A 13,301-nucleotide genomic window follows, 5' to 3' on the forward strand; every position below is an offset into this window, starting at 1 on the left:
CTCCGTGCATCGCTTAAATATGTGCCGCTGAATATGTGCTGTTGGGTGGCAAGCCAGGAGCAAAGGAAACACGAAGAAGGAGAAACCGGCAGGCTGCGATATGGAGCAAGTTTCAAAAGCTAAAGGAGGCCTGATGAGTCAGAGGACTGCAGAGAGCGGCAACTTTCTGCAAGCGCAGGTGTCTGGCAAGAAAAGGCTCAGCCGGCTGACACACACACAGCACAGCCCTGGAGGATTTGCTCATGCTTTGCCTAGAATTGGAGGTGTCTATATAAAAGCAGTGGGGGGTGGGGAGCCAGGAAGGAGTTGGGTGCACTGTCAAGAAAACAGCAGAGCAAGCTTTGTTTCTGCTGCTCCAGAGGAGAGGACCCTAAACAATGGATTCAAAGGACAAGAAAGGAGATTCCAACTAAACATTTAAAAATTTTCTGATTGTAAAAGCTGATCGACCATGGAAAATGGTGGGCTTTCCTTTGCTGGAGGTTTTTATCTCTACACTCCTACGATTTGATGACTCTCCCAGCCCTCCGGCCACTGCTACAGCTCTATTCCCTGCTGCCCCCAAGGGAGAAAGGTGCAATCCCAGTTCCCCGCAACTCCTGAGATGCTCCCCCACCCCCATTCATTCAGCCGGCTTCCTGCAAGGAGAATTAGGCCAGCTCCCCACCCCAAGAGGGACCAGAGACACTCGGATGACTTTCAAGACACATGAGCCAAGAGTCATGAGTTTGGACTGAGAGTTGTGCTTGTTGCTCCAGTTTCACGCTTCGCATGCAGTCTAGCCTACAGCCCGGCATTCTCCTCACTGCTACCCATCATGGCAGTCTGCCCTCATAGGGGAGTTATGTGATGAAGGCATCTTGTTTATCTTGTTAACCTAGATTCTCGTGCCTTTAAAAACGGCGAGACAAGCCCAACTGTAGCACCCTATGGGCAAGTCGTTCCGCTTCCTGTACTTGTACCCAAGTGCAACACCCCTGCAAGTCCCATCAGGCACGAGGAATTTGGAGCATCCTTAGCCAGGAAACTCATCTGTTCCTCCCTTTCCCTACCATAGCTGCCAGGAGTGAGCAAAGCAGCAGGTCTACCTGTCACTAGGGCTGGGTGATATATTGATATATTGTCAAAACCAGTTTGAAGTCCCTATCGTGATATCAGTTTCGTAATTTTTGACCTGGCAATATATTACAAATCATGAATGTGGTGGTGTGCTATACAAAAACTACAATGTGGGAGGAACCATGAAGCCAGCCAATGCTTCTCTTGATTCCTCCGGCTCCTGCTAACTCTGCAGGCCCAGCTCTCTCCTGCCTCATGCAGCGGGCAGAAAATCACAAGAGCCGGCGCCAGCAAAAATCACGGTGCGGGGAAAACCGTGCAGCCACCCAATACCTCTACATAGCTCTATCCTTATTTCAGACATTGAGCTATATCAGTATACAGTAGACGCTCGGGTTGCGAATGTGATCCATGCGGGATGCAAGTTCACAACCCACAGCGTTCGCAGCCCACATCTGCCCATGTGCGGGTTGAATCATAGAATCATAGAGTTGGAAGAGACCACAAGGGCCATCGAGTCCAACCCCCTGCCAAGCAGGAGACACCATCAGAGCACTCCTGACATATGGTTGTCAAGCCTCTGCTTAAAGACCTCCAAAGAAGGAGACTCCACCACACTCCTTGGCAGCAAATTCCACTGTCGAACAGCTCTTACTGTCAGGAAGTTCTTCCTAATGTTTAGGTGGAATCTTCTTTCTTGTAGTTTGGATCCATTGCTCCGTGTCCGCTTCTCTGGAGCAGCAGAAAACAACCTTTCTCCCTCCTCTATGTGACATCCTTTTATATATTTGAACATGGCTATCATATCACCCCTTAACCTCCTCTTCTCCAGGCTAAACATGCCCAGCTCCCTTAGCCGTTCCTCATAAGGCATCGTTTCCAGGCCTTTAACCATTTTGGTTGCCCTCCTCTGGACACGTTGAGATTCGGCACTTCTGCGCATGCGCAAAGCGCGATTTAGTGCTTCTGCGCAAGCGAGACTGCCGAAACCCGGAAGTAACCTGTTCCAATACTTCCAGGTTTTGACAGTCCGCAACCCGAAAAAACACAACCTGAAGCGGCTGTAACCCGAGGTATGACTGTACAGTATTGTGATGTTTGGCTGGTGATATATCCCAATGCTGGAAACCAGATATTGCCCAACCCTACCTGTCACGCCATTATCAAAGGCATGAGGACCCCAAGTAGGTGGAGAAGGGGGTGGCAACTATAGAGGAAGTGGGTGCAACGGGAAAGAAGGGGGGGCAAAGCTGGCGCGTATCCATTATTTTATTTGTTTTTAAATATGCACAGCACTGTATGATAAAAATATATCAAATCTGTTTACAGCAATAAAACCAAAATCATACAGTAAAAGCATTCGGGGACCCATTTCTTTGGTTTTTTTTACCTTCTGTTTGTACGGTGGTAATGCTACTGCTCATAGAATCACAGAACTGTAGCGCTGGAAGGGATCCCAAGGGTCATGTAGTCCAACCCCTGCAAGGCAGGAATCACAGCTCAATAATCCTCAACAGTTGGGCATCTAACCCTGTTTGAAATCCTCTACCAGCTTCTGAGGAAGTCCGTTCCTCCGTCAAGTTCTTCCTCACGTTTAGCTGAAATCCCCTTTCTTGTCATTTGGATCCACTGCTTCAGGTCCTCCTCTCTGGAGCAGCAGAAAACAAGCTTGCCCCCCCCCTTCCATGTTGTAAAGCCTTTTCTTTCCAGTGTGGCTTATTGTATGAAGGTGGGAGTTTTATTGTGCTGGCTGCTTTCATTGTCTCTTTTTCTTATTCTCTCCCTTGGACCGGAGTTGCAGCTGAAGGAGAATTGCTGCTGCTTTTCCTACCGCTGTTTTGGTGTTTGATTGTTTTTTTGTAAACTGTGTTGTTAAAAAATTTGATTTATGACTTGGCTGTGTGGTGGGCCACTGTGGTTTAAAACAAATAAATAAGCGGGAAGACTAGCTGAGAGCAGAGATCATTTCCAGTGGCTGCCTTGCACTTGAGGAACCTCCGCGCAGGAATTATTCAAAAGCAGCGTGGGATCCTTCTATCTGGGGGCGTGCTGCCTTGCTATTGCGGTCACATCTGTACAGTTACAAAACCAGGAGCTTGAGACACACCGCTCAGGCAGACTAGAAATCCAACAGACACGAGTGCATACCGTGAAAGGCTGAAACCAACCCATCTTTCAACGGCTTTTTAACCATCCTGACTGTCAGCAAAGAGGCAGAATGAGCAACGGTTTTAAGAAAGGGCTGAGCAACGGTTAAGTGACCCCCCATGGAAGTGGACCAAGTCTCTGGGGGGCCCCCCACCCATTTCGTAGCACCCCAGGGCAGCCAGGCACCATACTGTTGTCGCACAGCTCACATGGCAACTATCAATGCCATCAAAACATTATGTGCCCATTATTCAAATTTCTTCTCCTTAGCTGGAGCACCACCCACGGTTGCACAATGCCTAGCGTTTCCTTTCCGGATTACTGGTTTCAGATGGATTTTGTCCTCAGAGTCTCAAATTGCCGGCAGTCTTAATTCTCTTTGATATTATCTTTATCAGCACTCGAAAAGGGCTGCCTTAAATCCTTCACGGCCAGCTACCCCAAGAGGTACTTCAGAATAATAAAAGGAGGCCAGGAGGAAGCAGCGTAGCTTGGGCTGAAGCACCACCCTTCGTGCCTCAGTTTATTCATTCTGAAAAGGCGGCCAAGAGGGAAACTTATCTCAAAAAGTTAAAACTTGTTACAGAATCCCAGAAAAACAAAGTGAGGTAGAAGGGGGTGGCGAGAGAGCACGATCAAACATTTTATTTTGATTATTTCCAAGAAGGGCACACAAAAATGCTAAGCTTTTTGGAGGGGGGATGGAGTCTTCAATTTATCTGAGCTCTAATGTGCATCTGTGTATTAAGGCAGAATCTCCTGGAGGTAGAATCACAGAACTAAATCATAGAACCACAACTAAGAGCAACCGTGCAAACACAGGTGCGGCTTCATGAGAATTAAAAATCTGCACCCCAAATTCTCTAGGCATGCCTTGAGAGCCGTTGCAACCCCAAGCAGCTCTCAAGGAATGTGCCACTCACTGCTTATTTGTATATTTTTTAAAAATCTGCATACCACTGTGCCATAAAAAATACACCAAAGCAGTTTACAGCAATAAAACCATACGCTAAAAGCCATAAAGAGAGTTAAAAACAGACATCACTTTAGCATTGTGTGTTCTTAATTGCCTGCATAGGTCTGGTAGAATAGAAAAGTTTTCAGCAAGCATTTAGAAGTTGGCACAAAAGGCAAACTGAAATGAATTTCAGTAGGGACAAATGTCAGGTTCTGCACTTAGGCAGGAAGAACCAGATGCACAAATATTACATGAGGGACACCTGACTTGCCAGTAGTACCGTATTTTTCGCCCTATAGGACGCACTTTTTCCCCTCCAAAAATGAAGGGGAAATGTGTGCGCGTCCTATGGGACGAATGCAGGCTTTCGCTGAAGCCTGGAGAGCGAGAGGGGTCGGTGCGCACCGACCCCTCTCGCTCTCCAGGCTTCGCGGACCTCTCCGCAAGCAGCAGGAGCGCTCCCGCTGCTTGCGGAGAGTTGCCTGCATGCCGAAGCCTGCGCGCGCTGAGTTCAGCGCGTCCAGGCTTCGCGGACCTCTCCGCAAGCGGCGGGAGCCAGCGCTGGGCTCCCACGGCTTGCAGAGAGCTGCCTGTTTGGGGACTGGGGTCGGGGGAAGCTTGTGCCTCCCCCGCCCCAGCCCCGCACCTGGGGGGAAATAATTTTTTTCCCTTTATTTCCCCCCCAAAAAACTAGGTGCGCCTTATGGGACGGTGCGTCCTATAGGGCGAAAAATACGGTACATGTGGAAAAAATCCAGGGGTCTTAGAAGACCACAAGCTGAACATGAGTTGACAATGTGATGCAGCCGCAAAAGAGGCTAATGCTATTCTAGGCTGCATCAACAGAAGTCTAGGGTCCAGATCAAGGGAAGCCATGGAACCACTCACTTCTGCCTTGGTCAGATCACACCTGGAATACTGTGTCCTGTTCTGGGCACCAAAATTGAAGAAGAGTGTTGACAAGCTGGAAGGTGTGCAGAGGAGGGTGACCAAAATGACTAAGGATCTGGAAACCGAGCCTTAAGAGAAACTGTTGAAGGAGCTGGGTATGTTTAGCCTGGAAGAGAGACCAAGGCTGAGAGGAGATATGATAGCCATCTTCACATATCAAGGGGGCTGTCACATGCAAGAGGGAGCAGGCTTGTTTTCCGCTGGTCCAGATGGCAAGACCCAAACTAGTGGATTCAAATGACAAGGCAGAAGATTCTGAATAAACATTAGAAAGAACTTTCTGTTTGACAGTGGAATGGACTCCCTCGGAAGGTGGTGGACTCTCCTTGCTTGGAGGTTTCTAAGCAGAGGTTGGATGGTCATCTGTTACTGATGCTTTAGTTTAGAGACCTCCAGGTATAGAGCAATATACAAATTCAATAAATAATAATGGTTGAGATTCCTGCACTGCACAAGGCTGGACTAGATGACCCTGGGGTCCCTTCCAACTCTACGATTCTACCTGAAGATGTCAGGAATTGAACAAGAGACCTCCTGCATGCAAAGCAATTGCTCTCCCAGCAGCTACAGCCCCTTCCCCAACTAGGGATTTCTGGCTCAAGTCCCACACGGCCTCCATCCGCTCTTGCACAAGTGCCACTCATTTACATGTAGGGGAAGAAATCCTTGATACATCTGGAAGCATGAAGGTTGAGCATATTTAATGACAAAGTGTCCCGTTTGGCTATTTCTGCTGCAAAAAGGCCCAAGGAACTGGTTGGAAGCCATTCTAAATTAAGTAGGTAAGACCCAGAGAGCACCAGGCTGCACAGAGAGGGCTTGGAGAAGCGAAGGCTCCTTGACATCAAAGCAGGGGAAAGGCCAAGGCAATTCCCAAGAGTTTCTAGGTCCCACCTATGTTTGGGGCTCTTTAGGGACTGAGCAACCAGGGTCCCTGTCTCACTCAGTGCAGTCACATATTCCACATGGGCCAGTGTTCGAAACTCTCATTGTTCTAGGTGCATTTTGTGACAGGGAATTTCATTAGCTTGGGCAGTTTCTGAGCTCTGGGTACAATACAGCGCCTAAGATTTCAGAGTAAAACTGCAGAGTGGAAGGAAAAGAGGACCTTTTTCTGCCTCCCCACTTCCAGTTACTCTCTGAAGACTGGAGAAGAGACCCTCTTAAGAATATTAGGGGGGTGGGCAGGGGAAATGAACATAATATTTTAGCTGCAGTTCATTCATTTTCAGCTTTGCATTCTTGTTGTAAAAAGGTGCGCCTAGACATTCCGTTGCTGCGCCCATAACCTAGGCTGAAGGTGCCATTTAGCTCCTAGGCTTCATGTCTCAGTTTCTAACACTGGCGTGGGTGTACGGCCTCCAGAGGGTAAACACAGAAACAACTGAGGGCCACCAATTTAAAGGATGCAAGCTGGATTTCTGCTCTCCAGGAGGGAGGACCCAAACCAGTGGATTCAACTTACGAGAAAGGAGGTCCTGACTAAACATTAGGAGGAACTTTCTGGTGGTTTTTGCTGTTTAGTCGATTAGTCGTGTCCAACTCTTCGTGGCCCCAAAGACAAGAGCTGCTTAACATCCTCAGAAGGTGGTGGACTCTCCCTGCTTGCAGGCTTTTAAGCAGAGGTTGGGGTGGCCACCAGTCTTGGATTCTTGAGCTGTGATGTCTGCCTTTCAGGGAGTTGCGACTAGATGCTCCTTGGTTGCCCTTCCAGCTCTACAATTCTGTGATTCTATTATTCTAAGCTACAGAATAATATCATGTACCCCAAAACCTATAATGCTGCCACACACTGCGTTTGACCACCATCCCATCTCTCCCAGAGCTGTCTATTCTGACTGGCATCAGCAGCTGCCCAAAGTCTCAGACCTTGGAGATGACGGGGACTAAACCCGGGGTCCTTCTGCATGCATCCTGCCGAGCTACAGCCCCCTCCTCACTGTTTTAACGGCTGTGTGCCTTTTGGTTCCCACTCCATGAACCCCCCCCCCCATGTGACAACTGGGCAGTGAAAGCAGGAACAAACCGCCTCGCCGTCATCTTCTGCAGAGGAAACAGAAAATGCCAGCCTCGCCCAGAGCACGCTGTGCTGACACAGGAACAACTGGAGCCTGGCCAAGGGTTTTTGCCGTGTTATCGACAAGTGCCACTTTGCTCCAGCTCAAGCACAATCCACTTCCGTCAAAAGCTCCCTGAGCTCTGAGCCTGGCAAAGCAGATCGGCGCTGCAGGGGAGCCTTTCTCTGGTGCAAAAGCCAAGAAAGAAAAGGGATGGAAGGGAAGGCACGCAGGCAGGTTTAAGAGCAGAGTTATGCTTTCCTTGAATTACCCAGCCATTTCCTCCCCTTCTTCTCCCGCCCCCAGCGGTACAATTTGTATAGCCTGAAAGAACAAACACGCTAGGATCTCCACCCCCCAAGCGGCAGAACTTCATGCGCAGGACCTCCTGTATGCTGGACTGGAGAAGGGCTTTGTTTGCGCATGTGGTTTTTAAGTACACAGCCACACAAAAGCAGAATGCTATGTATATACAAAGCCCGGCACCCAGCCAGATTTCCTCCCCATCTCTCACCAAACACCTTCCTCCAGCTCTTTCAAACAGTTGCAACCCAGGAACCTCCAGGAATGTTTGTTTCGGCCACTAGAACTGTTAGACGAGGAGATGGCCCTTCAGGATGACTTGGGGACACATGACGAATTTCTACGCATCGTTCCACAGCACATAGTTAAGCTGTGGAACTTGCTCCCACAGGAAGTAATGATGACCAGCGCCCGAGATGACTTTATAAGAGGATAGGACAAATTCTTATGTTCTTATTGCTGAAAGTCTAGCTAAAGACAAAAGACCACCCAGGCACTATACTTAAGCCACCCTGAGCTCTCTGAAGGGAAATGTTAGATAACAAGAGCCACTTAAGATATATAAAAAACAGAAGAACAACCGGCAAAGAGGTGTCACGAAGATCTGCACTTCCCTGTCAAAGGTGGGACGCATTCAGTGGCGTTACAGTGGAGGGAATAATTTGGGTCTCTCGGCAGCCTTAAACCAGGCCATCTTCTCTAGAATGATGGAGCCCCAGTTTTGCTGCCCAGAGGCAACTTCTAATGCCATCTCCTGTCCAAACAAGAACAGCCACACCTGAAACCTCCCCATACCAGACCATTTCTCAGATTGCCATTATAAACCCACATCTCTTGCAGCCCCTCCTCTGGCTGCTTTCTTCTGACTCACATAACCTTTCTGTTTCAATCACCAGGCAAGCTCCGACTCCTGCAATTCCACCACAACGCAAGCCTGGGAAGACAGGGCCTGGTCACAGAACCAGGAATGTGCCCCGCAGGCTTCTGCACCAAGCCTTTCCTCCTGTCATCCAGGGATCCGATTTCATTTCTAAAATATTTTCGGCCTGAGCTGCTCCATGTTAAATGGAGTCTTGTGAGTTCCCCTGCAAACAGGGAAGCAGGGAGCAGGCCAGCAGGGGCAAGATTCAGCGCTGGAAAGGGTTCAAGAAAGGGCCACCCAAATGGTCAAGGGGCTGGAGCGACACTCCCCTCTCCCCAAAGGTTGTAGCGTTTAGCGCTTTTTAGTTTAGAGAAAAGGCAAGTGAGAAGCGACATGATAGAAGTTTGTAAAATTATGCATGGAATGGAGAAACTGTTGTCTAGTGTTTTTCATAGAATCATAGAAGAGATTCCAAGGGCATCAAGTCCAACCTCCTGCATTTGTTGTTGGTGACTTTGCACTACTGGTAAGTGCAAAAGTGGCATTGTTTATTGCTATTATTATTTTATCATTTAAATGCCGCCCATCTGACTGGGTTGCCCAAGACCACACAGTGGAAAGAAGCTGGGACCTCCTGACATATCCCATAGCCAGAACCCAGAAACAAGGACTGGGGCAAATGGACCGGTTCTTGCTCAATCTGCAGGGAAATGTTGTATAAACACTTTTACACCTGAATGTCAGAGATGGAAAGCCAGAGGTGGGTGGAAACCGGTGGCAGGGGGAGAGACTTCAGCAGCCTTTAGTGAGTCAGCAGCTCCTGTCAGCCACAGCCCACGTAAAAAGCCAAAGCCATGAGGAGCTAATAATCATTTGAAAAGGTAACGAGAAGAAGGAAAAGTGAAGAAAGCCAAGGAGCCACATAACAGCATCTGATGAATCACTCAGGAGAAACTTGCAAAAAGCAAATGCGGTTTTGCCTCTGGATCTTGGCTGAAGCTCAAACTTGCCCTCCTGTGGAACTGCAGGGGGTTTTAGGGCCTTGGGTCAAGGCAAAAGTGTGAGAGCGCAAGGTTTTAATCTGCACAGTTTCAGCTGTAAGCAGCCAAACCTCCCATGAAAGCAGCGGAGGCTTAGACCGCTAGACTGACCACTGACCTGACTCCATTAAAGCAAGCTCCTTGCAGCTTTACCTAATGTCTGAAGAGGATTTAGAAGAACTTAAAAGGAAACTCATTCCACCCATATACATCACACAAGGCCAGCACATTTCATTCCTCAGAGGGAAGTAACACAGTTCATATATTCTGCCTTTCTGAAGGGGTGCAATAAATGTCACCCTCCTGTCTTGCGATCTCAGACAGAAGGCACTACAAGAACTTGAGTGTAGCATCCAATTCAAATTTCTGCTTTTTAAAATTTTGATCAACCCAGAAAGTCTAGCATGAACCCCAGAATTAGAGGACCTTTCTGGGATGTTTGTGTGAGTGTCACTAAGTCTTAAAAACAAGTTTCAATGCAAAATAAAGATTAATTTTAGCTTCCACAGTACAGTAATACGTCCGCCTCGTCTAGCGTCCATTCCGGCAAACATCCGCAGCAAACCTGCAAGTACCAGAATGGGTTACTTCCAGGTTTGCCACTCGCACATGCGCAGAAGCGCAAACTGCTCCCCCGCGCGTATGCAGACACAGCTCTTTGCCCTGCATCCTTTTCGGCTAGCAGCCGGGGCTCCGGAACGGATCCCAGCCGCAAAAAACGAGGTACGACTGTATGCCAAAACTGTGCAACTGTGGACCAAAAGGATTCTCGAAATTTGTGTCAATGCCTTCTACATCCAGCATCCTATTCTCACAGTGGCCAGCCAGAGGCCCGCGAGAAACCAACAAGCAGGATCTGAACACAAGAGGACTCTTCCCTCCTATGGGTTCCAGCAAGTGACATTCAGGAGCGTTGCAGTTTCTGACCAGGGAGGAAGAGCATAGGCATCAGGGCTAGGAGCCACCAGTAGGCCTCAACTCCTCCATGAATTTATCTAATCCTCTTTTAAAGCCATCCAGGTTGGTGGCAATCACTGCGTCCTGCGGGAGAGAGTTTCCTAATTTTAACAATGTGCTGCATGATGAAGTTCTTTCTTTTTCCCTGAATCTTCCAACACTCAGCTTCTAGTGTCATGAGATAGGGACATAAACCTCTCTCCATCCACGTTCTCCATGCCAGGCATGTGGAAAGCACTGTGAGGGGTGGGAAGAAGGGGAGGGGGTTCTAGGACAAAGGACGGAGCAGTGCATGCAAATCCCAAGGCTTCAGCGCCAAGGAAACCACACATTCTGGACACTTGTCTGCCATTACTAAATTGTTTTCTGTGGACCCCTTGAACTGCTTCATAGGATTCTACATAAACATTCAATTCTATGCACAGCTGCCAGTGTGTGAAAATACCTTGCACTGACTAATGCTGCATTCTCTAATTGTCTGCAATGGCACCACTGATCAGAGCAAAGCCGAAACCGACAAACAGTTATGGGGCACATGCAGAGTTCCACCTGAAGAGTGCTTCTTGGCAACGGCCGCTGAGCGCAATGCAGACTTAACCTAGGAAAAACAGACCAGCTTTCTGTACTTTGGGCAAGAGCAGCAAGGGGAGGGGAGCCCTAAGGTCAACAAAGCCCAGCCCACAGACTTGCCCATATACATTCCTTGGATTGTTCAAAATATTTTCACCTTTTCTGCAGGCCAAAACAATGGCAGCTGCTTAGAAAAGTGTTGGGGGGGCTGCAGCTCAGCTGTGTGCGGAAAGTCTCCCCGCTGGCATCTCACACAGGGCTGGGAAAGAGCCCTGCCAGTCAGAGTTGACAATACTGAGCTGAATGAACCAGTTGCCAGACTTGCTAAAGGGCAGCTGCAAATGCAAGGGTGAGAAGGTGTCAGGCCCCTGGAAGAAGGGCATTTCTTTCACACTGTGGATCCCAACACATGTCCCCCCCAAATCCCCCCCCCCCACATAAACCTTGAGCCAGTCACTGTCTCTCAGCCACAACACAGGGCTGCTATGGGGATTAAAAGAGGAGGGAGGGGGAAAACCTGTGCCCCACCTACAGCTCCTTGGCAAGTATTAATTTATTTAATTAATAGATTTATTTATTTAATAGATGTATAGAATAGCAGAGTTGGAAGGGACCCAAGCAGTAACCTAGTCCAACCCCTTGCAATTACTATTTTCATGAAATTTATACTCTGCTTGATTGTAAAAAAATAAAATAATGCAATGTGCAAAAAAGTAAAATACAATTATCATTAATAACAATAAACAATAATTTATGACTCTCAAAAAGTTAAGACAGCAATAGCCTAAAAACAGACTGAACTTGCATCAACTTTCTAAATATCTAGTAGCCTTGCCTAAACAAGAATGCTTTTAGCAGGCACTGAAGAGAGCACAGTGATGACATCAAGAGGCAGGGAGTTCCAAAGTGCAGGAGCTGCCACACGAAAACACTGTATTCTTACAAATGTGAAATGAGTATTATTGTGGCACTTGTAACAACAGTGCCAGTTCCAAAGACTAAAGCGGTCAAGTGGGCATACATGAGGGTAAGGGGATCTCGCAGCTAAACTTATCCCAAGTTGTTAAGGGCTTTGCATGCTACTAGCAACACCTTGAACCTGGACCGGTAGCAAATCAGCAAGAATAGTGCAAAGAGCAATGCAAAACTGGTTCATTTAAGAACATGTGGGGGCCACAATTACACCTTGCTAATAAACAGTTCTGTTTGTGAACTGATTACTAGAGCGCTGGGCTGGGGAGTGTTCCTAGTCTTGTTCATGCGTTTCAGGGTATCTCACCTTGGTTTGTCAGCATGCAATTTGCATTTATTAAAAGAATTGTCTTGCTTGGCTGTGTACTCTGAGCCTAACTCATTGGGCCTTGGAGGGGGCGGGAATCTAACTGACGAATTAATCTAATTGAGTCAGGCAACTTATCTCAATTTTGCCCACTTTGTGCTACCCGTTTCGCTTCCTGGTTCTCATGCTCCAGTTAATATAATCTAGCTAAAAACAGCAGGAGCTGGGGCTCAAAAGCATTTAGAGGTGGACAAAGGGTTTCAGCTTTCTCAAAACAGAACAAATGCAAGGGCTGTAAGGAGGGATCACTTTCAACCGAGAAACCGAATGACAGGTATGAATCCATTCTTGCTTGTGGCAGCCGCTGTCCCTTTGCTCTTCTTAGGAATCGCACCCAAGGCTTGAACGCTTTGGATGTCCCACCTCGAAAGAGCGCACTAGCCTGCCCGGCAGAGGGTGGCCAAGCACACATCCCTGGAGATGAGTATTGTTGGCCAAACACTTTCTGGCCACACCAACAGAGCCATTTCCTCACAGGCGGACTGGCCGGAAACTCTCTTTTTATAGTATTTATAGTTCTACATTTATGGGAAGATTTATATAGATCTATTCATAGCCCAACACAAAAACTATGCAGTCCCTCCTGCTCTGGTTCAGCAGAGGCAGAAAGTCTCTCTCTCTCTCTCTCTCTTTGCAAGCATATAAAAATATAACATCTGAGGACTCCCCAGCTGAGGGCATCCGACAGCCCTCTCCTATTCCCCCTCCTCTGCATGTCTTTTGGGTGCTTGCCCTGTTCCTTCTACAGGTCTCAAACAAAGCACCACAACCCACAGCACTGCAACTCGCAACCCGCCAAGAGAAATACAGCTAGCATCGTGCATGGTGGAACCCCCTGCAGCTTTGCAGGCCTGGTGCTGTCGCTGCTTGTCTGGGGGCTGCAAAATAGGAGGGCTCAGGTCACAGTTCATGGATGGTGGGGTGCCTTGTTGGACTTGGTGGGTCATACATTGGGCCTGGTGGATCTGAACAAAATAGAGACCAAAAAAACCCCCTGTGAACAGTCATGATTGTGCCCAATGGGCTGGTCACCAAGTATTTCTCAACGGTACAAACC

General features: G+C 48.1%; 1 protein-coding gene across 9 annotated transcripts in view; it reads right to left on the reverse strand.

Moving 5' to 3' along the window:
- STIM1 (stromal interaction molecule 1) overlaps positions 1 to 13,301 on the reverse strand; it is a 104,781-nt gene that overhangs the window by 63,620 nt on the left and 27,860 nt on the right. The window lies entirely within an intron of this gene.

Source organism: Podarcis cretensis (genome assembly GCF_951804945.1).
Source record: "Podarcis cretensis genome assembly, chromosome: 4".
Lineage (NCBI taxonomy): Eukaryota > Metazoa > Chordata > Lepidosauria > Squamata > Lacertidae > Podarcis > Podarcis cretensis.